This window comes from Pan troglodytes, chromosome 1, assembly GCF_028858775.2.
Source record: "Pan troglodytes isolate AG18354 chromosome 1, NHGRI_mPanTro3-v2.0_pri, whole genome shotgun sequence".
NCBI lineage: Eukaryota > Metazoa > Chordata > Mammalia > Primates > Hominidae > Pan > Pan troglodytes.
Window position 1 is genome coordinate 122,524,000 of NC_072398.2, and position 14,377 is coordinate 122,538,376.

Here is a 14,377-nt window from a genome sequence, read left to right on the forward strand (position 1 = left end):
CTGCACTTCAGCCTGGGTGACAAAGCGAGACCCTGTCTCTTAACAAAACAAAATAAAACAAACAAAACAAATGGGTAAAGGACTTGAATAGACATTTCTCCAACAAACATATACAAATGGCATGACCAATAAGCACAAGAAAAGATGCTCAACATCACTGGTCATTAGCGAAAGGCAAATCAAGACCACAGTGAGATACCTCACACCTATTAAGATGGCTACTATACAAAAATAAAAAGATGTCAGTGGAGATGTGGGGAAATTGGAACTCTTGTGCACTCTTGGAGGGAATGTAAAATGTTGCAGCCACTATGGAAAAGAGAATGGCAGTTCCGCCAGGCGCAGTGGCTCATGCGTGTAATCCCAGCACTTTGGGAGGTCGAGGTGGGTGGATCACGAGGTCAGGAGTTCGAGACCAGCCTGGTCAACATAGTGAAACCCCATCTCTACTAAAAATACAAAAATTAGCCAGGCATGGTGGCAAACGCCTGTAGTCACAGCTACTCAAGAGGCTGAGGCAGGAGAATCGCTTGAACCCAGGAGGCAGAGGTTGTGGTGAGCCGAGATCGTACCACTGCACTCCAGCCTGGGCAACAAGAGTGAAACTCCATCTCAAAAAAAAAAAAAAAAAAGTACGGCAGTTCCTCAAAAAATTAAAAATAGAATTACTACATAATCCAGCAATTCCACTTGTGTATATATATTCAGGAGTTGAAAGCAACAGATATTTGAACATCTGTGTGTATACCCAAAAGGGTTAAAAAACAGATATTTGTATATCCATGTTTACAGTATTATTTCACAGTAGCCAAAAGTGGAAACAACCTGTTATCCATTAACAGATGACTGAATGAACTGGTATATACATAAAATGGAATACTATTCAGCCTTAAAAGAAATTCTGACACATTACCACATGGATGAAGCTTGAGGACATTATGGTAAGTGAAATCAGTTACAAAAAGACAAATGCTGTATGAGTCCTTATATGAAATACCTAGAGTAGTCAAATTCATAAAGACAGAAAGAATGGTAGTCGCTGGGAAGGAGGGAGGGGAAGAATGAGGTGTTACCACTTACTGGGTACAGAGTTTCAGTTTTGCCAGATGAGTGCTGGAGATGGATGGTGGTAATGGTTGCATAACAATGTGAATGTATCTAATACCACTGAATTGTACCTTTAAAAATGGTTAAGATGGTAAATTTTACCATCTTCACAGTTTCCCGAGATTGCAAGGCCAGCAGTTAAAGACAAAAACAAAACTATTTCCAACTGCCCTACAGTGTGCAGACCTTTCCCTTGTCCTGCCCTGAGTAGAACTACAGTTGTCATTCGTGATCCTCCCTTTAAAAAATTATGCTTGTGGCTAGGCGCGGTGGCTTATACCTGTAATCCCAGCATTTTGGGAGGCCGAGGCGGGCGGATCACCTGAGGTCAGGAGTTCGAGACCAGCCTAGCCAACATGGTGAAACCCTGTCTCTGCTAAAAATACACATTAGCTGGATGTGGTGGTGCGCGCTTGTAGTCCCAGCTGCTCGGGAGGCTGAGAGAGGAGAATTGCTTGAACCCGGGAGGCAGAGGTTGCAGTGAGCCGAGATCGCGCCACTGCACTCCAGCCTGGGCAACACTGTGAGACTCTGCCTCAAAAAAAAAAAAAAAATCATGCTTGCGTTTCATGGCGAATGTTACACATTCAAACTTATCAAATATATTAATAGTAAGAAAATAGGTTTCCTATCCGTTGTATATATTTGAGTTCCAGGCGAGATTTCCTTCGCAGAAAGAGTTCCGCAGATGAAAAGTAAAAGAAAATCCGCGGCGAAAATAACCCGCGCGCAGAGGCCGGTCCCGCTACTAGCCCCGCCCAATCAACGAGGCCAATCAGCGGCCCGCAACGGGGGAGGGACACGCAGCCGTCAGCCGAACAATTCGATGACGAGGCCCAGGAAGCACGCTGAAACGCTGGGCGGCGGCAAGCTGTGCGACCTCTTCTGCGGCCGGCCTGGGCAGGTGTCTTCCTCGAGAGGCAGGCAGGGGATCCCGGACGTGAGTCCGTGCAGTTGGGTGTGTTGTGCGGCGGGTGGGGCGGGTTACCCGCCGTTACGCCCTGGCGGGTCCCGCGGACTCGCGGCGCAGACGCTAGGGAGGCCGCAGGCGCGACCCGGGGCGGGGACCGTGCTAGCTGCGCTGCGTCCGCTGCGGCCTGTGGGTGCCCCGGGCTCCTCCCTCAGCTCCCGCGCCGGCGGCTGCCTGTCCGCCGCGGTTGCGCGCGTTCCGGGGAGGTGCTTGGCCCAGAGAGCGGCCTACGGAGAAGGCACAGCGAGGGCAAAGCGAGACCCGGGCGCACGTTGAATTCTGTTGGCTTTGGTTATCTCTGAAAACTTTAAGCATAATTTGAATAAATGCTGTCAGCAGAATAGCTCGGATTTAGTTGTAGTTAATTTTCTAAAACTTCAAATCTGTGAATTAACACAGTTAACAACAACAACAAAAACGGACACAAAACAACCTCCAAATTGGATTTTTTTTTTTTTTTTTTTTTTGAGACGGAGTCTTGCTGTGTCACCCAGGCTGGAGTGCGGTGGTGCTATCTCCGCTCACTGCAACCTCCGCCTTCCGGGTTCCAGCGATTCTCCTGCCTCAGCCACCTGAGTAGATGGGACCACAGGTGCGCGCCACCAGGCCCGGCTAATTTGTAAATTTTATTTGTAGAGAAGGGGTCTCTCTGTGTTGTCCAGGCTTGTCTCTGACTCCTGGGCTCAAAGGATCTTCCCATCTTGGCCTCCCAAAGTGCTGGGATTACAAGCGTGAGCCATTACGCCTGGCTCCAAATCTGATTTGAGTGTAAAAAGTTAGACACACCATAAGCTGTAGGTTTATTACTGGGTGGTGAAAAACAATTCAGGTTTTCTTTATAATAGTGATTATGAAGTGTTCTTCCCAGACTAGCTTTATCGTCATCTGGGAAATTGTTAAAAATGCAAATTCGCAAGTTTGAGAGCCATGGTTCCAAGAAACTGCATAAACATACGAAATAAGTTGCAGCCTCCCGACTTATACCCTGGTACTTCTAGCCTAAAACAGGATTTGACTCTACTAATCCAGGTTAGTCTTGCCTTTCCCATTACTCACGTGCATTCGTTGAAACCAAAGACTTTTTCTTTTGTGCCCATTTCTACTCACTGCCTGGCCGTCTGCACGACGATCTGTGTTTCCTGGTAGTTTTCCAGTCTAGTAGCTACTATAAACTACTCTCCCTATTTCCCGCTCTGTGGAGATGTCGTTCCAACAGGTCCTCTCCACTCTTAAGACCCTGTCCTCTCAGAGAAGCCCCTGAGAGCCATTAGTACTTTTGCCCTGGAGAGGCAGTTTAGGTAGAGCCAGTTTGGGTTCTACCACTTACTAGCCTGGTGGTCTTAGGCAAATTACTTTGTGTGATCTGTAAAATGAAGATAAGTGAAGATAAGAGTACTACTTCCAGTAGTTTTGTGAGGATTAAATTAATGTAACAGTGCTTAGCACATAGTAACAAAATATTAGCTACTTTTTTTTTTTAGACGGAGTTTTGCTCTTGTTGCCCAGGCTGGAGTGCAATGGCGCGATCTCGGCTCACCGCAACCTGCACTCTCTGGGTTCAAGCGATTCTCCTGCCCCAGCCTCCCGAGTAGCTGGGATTACAGGCATGCGCCACCACGCCCTGCTACTTTTGTATTTTTAGTAGAGACAGGGTTTCTCCATGGTGGTCAGGCTGGGCTGGAGCTCCCAACCTCAGGTGATGCGCCCGCCTTGGCCTCCCAAGGTGCTGAGATTACAAGCGTGAGCCACCGTGCCCGGCCTTTAGCTACTATTATACATATTATAATTTAAAAATTATTAGTACCGAAGCCTGAGACAGGAGAGAAATGGTAAAAATAGTAGGGACTGCGGGAGAGAGAAAGAGTAGTGTCCCCTGACAAGTACTAGAATGACATAGGTGCCACCATTAAACGAAACTAGCTAGGATGGTTACTTTTGATTAACACTTTGCTACTCAAGAGTGTGGTCTGCGGCATCACCAGGAGCTTGTTAGAAGTGGAGATCTCAGACCTACCTCAGATTTACTGAATCATAATCGTTTTTTTTTTTTTTTTTTTAGCAAACTCTTCAGCAGGTTTAGATGTAGCTTTGTTTGGAGGAAGTGTGAGATTCATTTTAGGATTTCTCAAGGAGTTCCAGCCTTCAGTCAGTGACCATGGGGATCTGGCAGGAGGGCTTGAATTTCTAGCTGATTCTTCTTTTCTGTCTTACCCTCCTGTCTTCCATCATTTCTGCATTGCTAATCTCTATCCTGGAGAAATCTATGGAACTGCTGGTCATTACTGTAGAAAGTAACATAGTTGCCACTAGTACGACTTTGTGGATGTCACAGTCAAAACTCAACTGCCTGGCTGGCACAGTGGCTCACCTGTAATCCCAGCACTTTGGGAAGACAAGGCGGCGGGCAGGGGGATCCTTTGAGCTCAGGAGTTCGGGACTAGCCTGGGCAACATAGCAAGACCCTGTCTCTATAAAAAAGAAAAAAAAATCTCAACTGCTTGACAGGCTTTTCATTCACTTCCCTTTGTATAATGCCTCCTGTAGTACTTTTTTTCCCCTCCAAATCTCCGTTTCCCCCATCCTAACCTCCTCACAGTGTTAGAAATGCAAATTACTCTTAATTTCTCTGTCCACTTCATATCATATTATAATATGAAATCTGTCAGTTTCTCTTTTTACTTTAGAAATTTTGTCTTCATCCGTCTTCATTCATTTCTATTTATGGAGTGTATAACCTCATTGCCTATGAAGAACCCTTCCCGTAACCTTAATTTCATGCACTCCCATCTTGGAGCCTCTCTCCAGTTTACACACTCCCTTTGTCACCTACTTCTTAACCACTTAGAGAATTAGCCTTCTCACTGTCATTCTCTGAAAGGTCATAAATGGCCAACTAATTAACCAATCCAATGGCTTTTTTCCAGACTTTATTCCTCTCCACTTCTCTGAAGTATTGAATACGCTTGATACCACTTTCTTGAAATTAAGTCCCTCCTTGGTTTTTGCCCATTGCATATTTTGGCTTGTCTTCTATTGCCCTGATTAGCCTTCACTCTCCTCTCTGGTATTTGCTTCTTCCATAGCTTTCTTCCTTAGTTGAACTCTTAATTTTTTCCAATAAAGTATACAGTTATTCAGTATTTCTAAGTATCTCCAGAGCATAACAGTGATTTTAGTGTTTTTTGTTTTTTTGTTTGTTTTTTAATTGAGTCAGGGTCTTGCTCTGTCACCCATGCTGGAGAGCAGTGGCGTGATCTCGGCTCAGTGCAGCTTCAACCTCCCCGGCTCAAGTGATCCTCCCACCTCAGCCTCTCCAAGTAGCTGGAAATATAGACGTATGCCACCACACCCAGCTAAATTTTGTTTCAAGTTTTGTAGAGATGGAATCTCCCTAAGTTGCCCAGGCTGGGGTCGAACTCCTGGGCTCAAGTGTTCCTCCTGCCTTGGCTTCCCAAAGTGCTGGGATTACAGGCGTGAGTCGCCACAACCGGCCAGAAACTATTGTTCTATTTATTTTGTGCAGAGCTTTGGTTGTTCAGGCAGGAGGGTAAATCTGGTCCCTGTTACTCCATCTTGGCCAGAAGTAGGAGTTGGGGAAGTGCGTTGGGAGTATAGAGTCCCCCCTTTACCCTTGGGGTATACATTCTAAGATCCTAGTAGATGCCTGAAACTTCAGATAGTACTGAACCTTGTATATATTCTATGTTATTTCCTATACATCTATTCCTCTGCTAAAGTTTAATTTATCAGTTAGGCACAGTAAGAGATTAACAGCAATAACTAATAAAATAGAAAAATTATAACAATACACAATAATAGTTATGTACTGTGGCTGGAATTTTTTCACTTGAGGTGCGACAGCAAAACTAGCATGAATTTCTTTCTCCTCCTGTACAATTTCATGGATACAAGTTTTGTTCTTAACATAGATCTTAGCAACCTCATCATATGAGCTTTTTTTTCTTTAATTTTTTTTTTTCTCTTGAGTTGGATTCTCACTTTGTCACCCAGGCTGGAGTACAGTGGTGTGTTCTCAGCTCTCTGCAACCTCTGTCTCCCAGGCTCAAGCGATTTTCCTGTCTCAGCCATTCAAGTAGCTGGCATTACAAGTGTGTGCCACCATACCTGGCTAATTTTCATATATTTATTTATTTATTTATTTTGAGACGGTGTTTCACTGTTGTTGCCCAAGCTGGAGTGCAATGGCGTGATCTCGGCTCACCTCAACCTCCGCCTCCCGGGTTCAAGTGATTCTCCTGCCTCAGCCTCCCGAGTAGCTGGGATTACAGGCATGTGCCACCACGCTCGGCTAATTTTGTATTTTTTTGTAGAGATGGGATTTCTCCATGTTGGTCAGGCTGATCTCGAACTCCCTATCTCAGGTGATCTGCCCACCTCGGCCTCCCACAGTGCTGGGATTATAGGCATGAGCCACTGTGCCTGGCCTATTTATTTTTTGAGATGGAGTCTCGCTCTGTCGCCCTGGCTAGAGTGCAGTGGTGTAATCTTGGCTCGCTACAACCTCCGCCTCCCGGGTTTAAGCAATTCTCCTGCCTCAGCCTCCTGAGTAGTCGGGACTACAGGTGCTTACAACCATGCCTGGCTAATTTTTGTATTTTTAGTAGAGACGGGGTTTCGCCATGTTGGCCACACTGGTCTTGAACTCCTGGGCTCAAGTGATCTGCCTGCTGGGCCTCCCAAAGTGCTGGGATTACAGGCATGAGCCACCACGCCCAGCCCTTTATTAAGTTGAGAACTTTCACTTTTTCACTTAAAGGAAGCACTTTATGGCTTCTCTTTGACATATCTGAATTGCCAGCATCGTTACTACTGTGCTTTAGGGCCATTATTAAGTAAAGTATAGATTCCTTGAACACACGCACTGAGATACCACAACAGTCGATCTGATAACCCAGATGGATACTAAGTGACTGGAGTGTGACACCTACAGTGTGGACATCGTCCCACGTGGGATGGAACAGGACAGCAAGAGAGTTCCTCACACTCTCCAGAGCTGTGCATAATTGAAAACTTAGGAACTGTTTACTTCTGGAATTTTCCATTTAGTATTTTCAGACTGCAGTTGACTGTGGGTAACTGAAACCTCAGAAAGCAAAACCGTAGATGGGGTTACCACTGTAGAGTTACTGTGTTACCTTGATCCAAAACCTTTACCTGAATGATTCCTTTAACCATTCCCGGTAGGCTTTCTCTGTTAAAGCTGCTGTACCAAATCCAGGGGTCAGTTTGCTGCCCCCTGATCGCCTGACCTCTTAGCAGCATTCAACATATTTGTCTGCTCTCTCCTTTCTTCACTTGGCTTCTGAAATTCGAACCTCTCTTGGTTTTCTTCCTGCCTCATAGCACTCACTAGAATTATCTCTTGCTGGTTCCTCCTCTTCTTTCTGATCACCGAATGTTGGCTTGCCCAGGACTCAGTCTTTTGTCTTCATAATAGATCTTCTGGTGGTCTTACCCAGATCATCTCTTTTAAACCCCGTCTACATTCTGATCGTCCTCAAATGCAGTCCCACTGCTCTCCTTAGCTTCATCCTGCATATTTATAATCTCTACTTGGACATCAGTGGACACTTCAGATTTACTATATCCAAACAAAACTCTTGATCTTTCAGAACTTGCAGTCTTCTTCAGTCTTTTCCCTTCTCCCAGTTGCCCTGGCCACAAACATAGAAATCGTCCCAAATCTTCACTTGTCCTTACCTACATCCAAATTTTCAGCAATTTCTATAGTGTATTTCTGTATTAGAGTAGCAAGAGATGTTATAAGAAATAAACCCCTATATCTCAGTATATGCCATAAATGAAATTAATTTTTGCTCACATGAAAGTGAAAAGCTATATTCCCACTTAGTGGGTGGCCTTCCAGGTGGTCATTCAGGGGCCCAGGTGCCTGCATAGTTTGGCTGCCCTCCTCCAGGGCTCAGTGTCCTGGGAATTCCCTGGTTGGGAGAGGACAGCTGGGAGGTTTTCATGGGCCAGACTTGGATGTGGTGCATATCCCTTCTATCCGTTGGGTTGGCTAGAACTTAACTATTACGTGGCCATACTTCACAGAGAGGCTGAGACATACAGTCATCATTTGTCCAGAAGGAAGAAGAAATATGCCTAGTGACCTATTAGCTGGTCATTTTGCCAGATGTAGTAGGGTCTACCTACAGATTTTAAAAGTCTGACCATTTGTCATCACCTTTGCTGCTGTCTTTAGCTCATGTCACCTTCATCTCTGAAGTGGATGACTACAGATCTTCCTAACCTCCTGATAATCTTCCATTCTAATCTCTACATAGTAGCCATAGTAATGTCTTTTAGAATGTAAACCAGATTCTGTCACGCCCCTATTTAAAAGCCTAAAGTGGCTTCTTGTTACACGTAGAGTGAAAACCACACTCTTTACTGTGGTCTACCACTCCCTCCCCGCCTCCCCGCCTCCCCGCCTCCCCGCCTCCCAGCTCATTCCCAAGACCCAGCTGTTCTGGCCTCCTTTCTGTTCCTTGACTGCTTCAGCTTCTTCTCCACTAAGGGCTTCTATACTTGCTGTGTCTTCTCTCTGGATGTTCTCCAAATCTTCCTAAGATTATCTTATTTTTCTCCTTAAATATTCTTGTGGTTATCTACTTGCATGTAACAAACCACTATAAAGTGTAATGCTTTTTTTTTTTTTGAGACGGAGTCTCGCTCTGTCACCCAGGCTGGAGTGCAGTGGTGTGATCTCGCCTCACTGCAACTTCCGCCTCCCAGGTTCAAGTGATTCTTCTGCCTCAGCCTCCCGAGTAGCTGGGACTACAGGCACGTGCCACCATGCCCGGCTAATTTTTTGTATTTTTAGTAGAAACGGGGTTTCACTGTGTTAGCCAGGATGGTCTCGATCTCCTGACCTTGTGATCCGCCTGCCTCAGCCTCCCAAAGTGCTGGGATTACAGGTGTGAGCCACCATGCCTGGCCAAGTGTAATGGCTTTAAACAACACTTTTATTACTGCTGGTGATGTTGTGGTTTTATGGGGTGTGATGGGGCTCAGTTGGATAGTTCTTTTATTCTACATGATGTTGGCTGGGTCACCAAGTCAGTCACCAGAGGTTGGACTGGAACCACCAAGATGGCTCACCCACATGGCTGGCCATTGATATTGGCTGCAGGCTGGGAGCTCAGTGTGCCCCTGCCCCCAGCCTCTTCGTGTGACTTGGCCTTCTTACAAGGTGGCAGCTGGCTTCCAAGAGGGGCGTGTTCCCACAAACATATGTTCTGTCTGAGGATTCTCCAGAGAGACAGTGAGGGTGGGAGGATGGATGGATGAGAGGGGATTTATTAGGGGAATTAGCTCATATGATTATGGGTGCCTATAAGTACCATGATAGGCTGTCTACAGGCTGGAGACCCTGGAAGGCCAGTAGCCTGGCTCAGTCCAGGTGTGAAAGCCTTAAAACCAGGGAAGCCTATGGTGTAATTTTCAGTCTGAGGCTGAAGGCCTGAGAACCTAGGGGCTGCTGGTGTAAGTCTGGGATTCCAAAGCCTGGAGAGCCTGGAGTTCTGATGTCCAGTGACAGGAGAAGAAGAGTGTCCCTGCTCCAGGAGAGAAAAGAAATTCCTTTTCTCTTTTTTGTTGTATTAGGGTCCCCAGCTGACTGAATGGTGCTGGCCCCTACAGAGGGTGGATCTTCCACACTCAGTCAACTGACTCACAAACCAGTCTTCCCTGGAAACCCCTTCAGACACATCAGAAGGAATGCTTTGCAGTTCTCTAGGTTTTCCTTAGTCCAGTCAATTTGACACTTAACCATCACATGTTCCAAAGTGAAGTAGAAGCAGGCGACCCTCTTGAGGGCTAGCCCTAGAACCATCATAGCCCCACTTCAACCAAAGGATTTTGGTTCAGTAGTCACAGGGCCAGCCCAGATTCAGGAGAGGGGGAAATACACTCCATCTTTCCGTGGGGAGAGTAACAAAGCATTTGTGACCGTCTTAGATCTTAGGGGCCTACCCTGAAATACCCAGCATCGCCTAATCCATATGTACCACTGTCTTGCTTTATCTTCTTAGGATTTATCACTATCTTGAGTTACATGTTTTTGTTTTTGTTTTTTTGCCAACTTACTGTCCTTCCTTCCCCCCTAGAATGTAACCTTCCTGAAGAAGACCTTTGTCTGTGTAGACTCCTGGTATCCCTGTAACTTAAGATAGTGCCCAGCACGGTGGCTCATGCCTGTAACTGCAGCACTTTGGGAGGCCAAGGCGGGTGGATCACCTGAGGTCGGGAGTTCAAGACCAACATGGAGAAATCCCTGACCAACATGGAGAAATCCCTTCTCTACTAAAAATACAAAAAATTAGCTGGGTATGGTGGCACATGCCTGTAATCCCAGCTACTTGGGAGGGTGAGGCAGGAGAATTTTTGAACCCAGGAGGCAGAGGTTGCAGTGAGCCAAGATCGCGCCATTGCACTCCAGCCTGGGCGACAAGAGCGAAACTCCGTCACACACACACACACACACACACACACACACACACACACACAAAGACAGTGCCCAGTATACAGTAGGTATTTGGTAAATGTTGAACAAATGAATGCTGAACTCGTTCCACAACCATATTCTCATTATGAATTTCTTTTTAAAATTAACATCACCATTTTTGTTGCTGGTAGGCCAAGGTCTGTAGGATTGATCTTCAGAGTGTGCCACGTGTGTTCTTTCTGGTTTTTTTGCCACCACTCTTTTAGGCCAAGTACCACATCTTTTTTCTGCTTCAGCCTCTTTGTTGGATAATGAATCCAGGTTTTCCTCTTCCTGTGCGCTTAGTGCTGGTGGTGGTGGTGGTGGTTGTTGTTGTTGTTTTTGAGACCGAGTTTTACTCTTTCACCTAGGCTGGAGTGAAGTGGCACGATCTCGGCTCACTGCAACCTCCGTCCCCCACCCAGGTTCAAGCGATTCTCCTGCCTCAGCCTCCCAAGTAGCTGGGATTTACAGGTGTGTGCCACCATGCCTGGCTAATTTTTGTTGTTGTTGTTGTTTTATTAGAGACTGGGTTTCACCATGTTAGCCAGGATGGTCTTGATCTCCTGACCTCATTATCTGCCTGCCTCGGCCTCCCAAAGTGCTGGGAGTTAGTCGTAAGCTTTTTTCCTCAGCAGTGTCATCACCACCCACCCACCTCTACCTCTCACCGTATCCATCCTCGCAATTGCAATTGCTGAAGCATACACTTTGCCCTTTGCCTCTCCCATCTTGAGCGCTTAAGATGTTACCCATACCTCGGATTCCCATTCCTGTGCAGTCTTTCCACTTTCTGGTTTCTCCAGTCGGATGTGCTTTTTTTTTTTTGAGACGGAGTTTCACTCCGGTTGCCCAGGCTGGAGTGCAATGGCATGATCTTGGCTCACTGCAACTTCTGCCTCCCAGGTTCAAGTTATTCTCCTGCCTCAGCCTGCCGAGTAGCTGGGATTACAGGCATGCACCACCACACCCAGCTAATTTTGTATTTTTAGTAGAGATGGGGTTTCTCCATGTTGGTCAGGCTGGTCTCGAACTCCTGACCTCAGGTGATCTGCCCGCCTCGGCCTCCCGAAGTGCTGGGATCACAGGCGTGAGCTACTGCGCCTGGCCAGATGTGCTTTCTTTATCCTTTGAACCTCTAAAATCCTTGAGTCCTTGCTATGGCTTTATTTGCATTTGCTGCTTAACAAACATTTACTGAATGTCTTTCACGTGCCAACCACTGGGCTGGGTGTTGAGGTTGGGGAGATGGAGGGACAAGATAGAGAGGCCAGTGGGAAGGTGACTTCATATCTAGGTAAGATACTATCTTTCCCTAGAGAAGTTCACATTAACAGTGGTTTTCTATCTTGGCTACACATTAGAATCACTTGGGGAGCTTAAAAAGATCCCAGTGCCTGGGTCCTAATCCCAGAGATTCTGATTTAATGGTTTTGGGATATGGCCAAAACATTGGGAGTTTTAGAAGCTCCTCGGGTGATTCTAATATGGAGCCAAGGTTGAGAGCCATTGTGCCAATGGAAGAGACAGACCGATAAATGGCTAATTTCATTGCTTCCAATGCCAGAAGAATATACAGGGCACATGGGGAACAGGAGTATTTAATTTAGCCTAGAGTGATTTTTATTGTACAACTAGACCGTAAGCTGTTTATGGGCAGGGCCCAGGGCTTTGTTATCTTGGGGTTCTCTTGCCTGATTCTTATATGTAGTAGGTATAAGATAGGCTGCCCAACAGAACTTTCTTCGATGATAAAAATGTTCAAATGTTCTGTATCCACCCTGTCCAATATGGTAGCCACTACCCATATGTGACTATTGAGTGCTTGAAATGTAGCTAGGGGGAATGAGGAACTGAATTTTAAATTTTATTTAATTTTAATTAAATAGCTACATAGAGGAGTTACTAAGTGTTTAAATTATTTGACTGTTTATGCAGGGGCTTAGGTAAGGCAGGTTATTTTCTCTGAATGGTTTTGAAGTTTAGTCACTGCATTTGAATCGTAAATTCCCACCTTTCTTTTTTTTTTTTTTTTTAAAGGCGGAGTCTCACTCTGTCACCCAGGCTGGAGTGCAGTGGCGCGATCTCAGCTCACTGCAACCTCTGCCTCCTGGGTTCAAGCCATTCTCCCACCTCAGCCTTCTGAGTAGCTGGGATTACAGGCACACACCACCATGCCTGGCTGAGTTTTTGTATTTTTAGTAGAGATGGGGTTTCAACTTGTTGGCCAGGCTGCTCTCGAACTCCTGGCCTCAAGTGATCCGCCCAGCTTGGCCTCCCACAGTGCTGGGATTACAGGCATGAGGCACTGTACCTGGCAGTTTCCCACTTTTCTTATTTCTCATTTGTTAAAAAAAAAAACGGGGGGCCAAGCGCTGTGGCTCATGCCTGTAATCCCAGTACTTTGGGAGGCCAAGGTCGGGTGGAGGTCGGGAGTTCGAGACCAGCCTGACCAACATGGAGAAATCCCATCTCTACTAAAAATACAAAATTAGCCAAGTATGGTGGCCCATGCCTGTAATCCCAGCCACTTGGGAGGCTGAGGGAGGAGAATCGCTTGAACCTGGGAGGCAGAGGTTGCAGTGAGCCGAGATTGCACCATTGCACTCTAGCCTGGGCAAAAAGAGTGAAACTCTGTCTCAAAAAAAAAAAAAAACCCAAAAAATAGGGGGGAGGTTCGTTAAAATACCTGTTTTTAAATGGACTTTATTGAGCTATAAATCACATACTATATAATCCACCCATTTAAAGTGTCCAGTTCCACCAGGTGCAGTGGCTCATGCCTGTAATCCCAGCACTTTGGGAGGCCGAGGTGGGAGGATAGCTTGAGCCTAGGAGTTTGAGACCAGCCTGGGCAATATAGTGAGACCCTATCTCTACAAAAAAGTTAATTAATTTTAAAAAATTAGCCAGGTGTGGTGTAAGCTTTTAGTCCCAGCTACTCAGGAGGCTGAGGTGGGCAGATCACTTGACTCTGGGAGGTTGAGGCTGCAAGTAAGCTGGTATTGTGCCACTGCACTCCAGCCTGGGCAACAGAGGGAGAGACCCTGTCTCAAAAAAAAAAAAAAAAAAAAAAAAAAAAGGTATACAATTCAACGGTTTTGGGTATATTTGCATGTATTTGCAACCATTATTATAATTTTAGAACATTTTTCATTACCTCAAAAGGAAACCCCGTACCCTTTAGCTACTATACTCCCAAACCTTCAGCCTTAACCACCTGTTAATCTACTTTCTGTCTTAATAGATTTGCCTATTCTGGACATTTCATATATATGTACTCATATAATGTGTGGTCTTTCATATCTGGTTTCTTTCACATAATGTAGCATTTTCAAGGTTCATATGTGTTGTAGCATGGTGTCAGTATTTCATCCCTTTTTATGGCTGAATAATATTCCATTGCATGGCTATACCAGTTTTATTTATCAGTTAATGGAAATTTGTTTGTTGTTGTTGTTTTTTCTGTGATGGGGGTCCCACTCTGTCACCCAGGTTGGGGTGCAGTGGTGTGATCTTGGCTCACTGCAACCTCTGCCTCCCAGGCTCAAGCGATCCACCTGCCTCAGCCTCCCAAGGGGCTGGGATCACTGGCTTGCGCTACCATGCCTGGCTAATTTTTTGGTTATTTTTTTCATTACCTAGCCTGGTCTTGAACTCCTGAGCTCAAGTGATCCACCTACCTAAAGTGCTGGGATTACATGTGTCAGCCACCACACCTGGCCCTGTTGATGGAAATTTGGGTTTTTCCCACCTTTTGGCTATTACGAAAAATGTGGCTCTGAACATTC

The 14,377-nt window shown here is 45.8% G+C and overlaps 1 protein-coding gene across 31 annotated transcripts in view; it reads left to right on the plus strand.

Annotated features, from left to right (window-relative positions):
* The first annotated feature begins 1,857 nt into the window (after positions 1-1,857).
* CLCC1 (chloride channel CLIC like 1) overlaps positions 1,858-14,377 on the plus strand; it is a 31,555-nt gene continuing 19,035 nt past the window's right edge. For 2 of the 31 annotated variants that reach the window (XR_001708078.4, XM_009426859.5), the window contains exons 1-2: positions 1,909-2,047; positions 2,946-3,106. The gene's annotated coding sequence lies outside the window, so the exon portion shown is untranslated. Of the gene's footprint in view, positions 2,066-2,945; positions 3,107-10,957; positions 11,061-14,377 lie in introns of all 31 variants that reach the window. The other 29 variants (XM_063816273.1, XM_063816328.1, XR_010159259.1 and 26 more) reach the window with 27 other exon arrangements.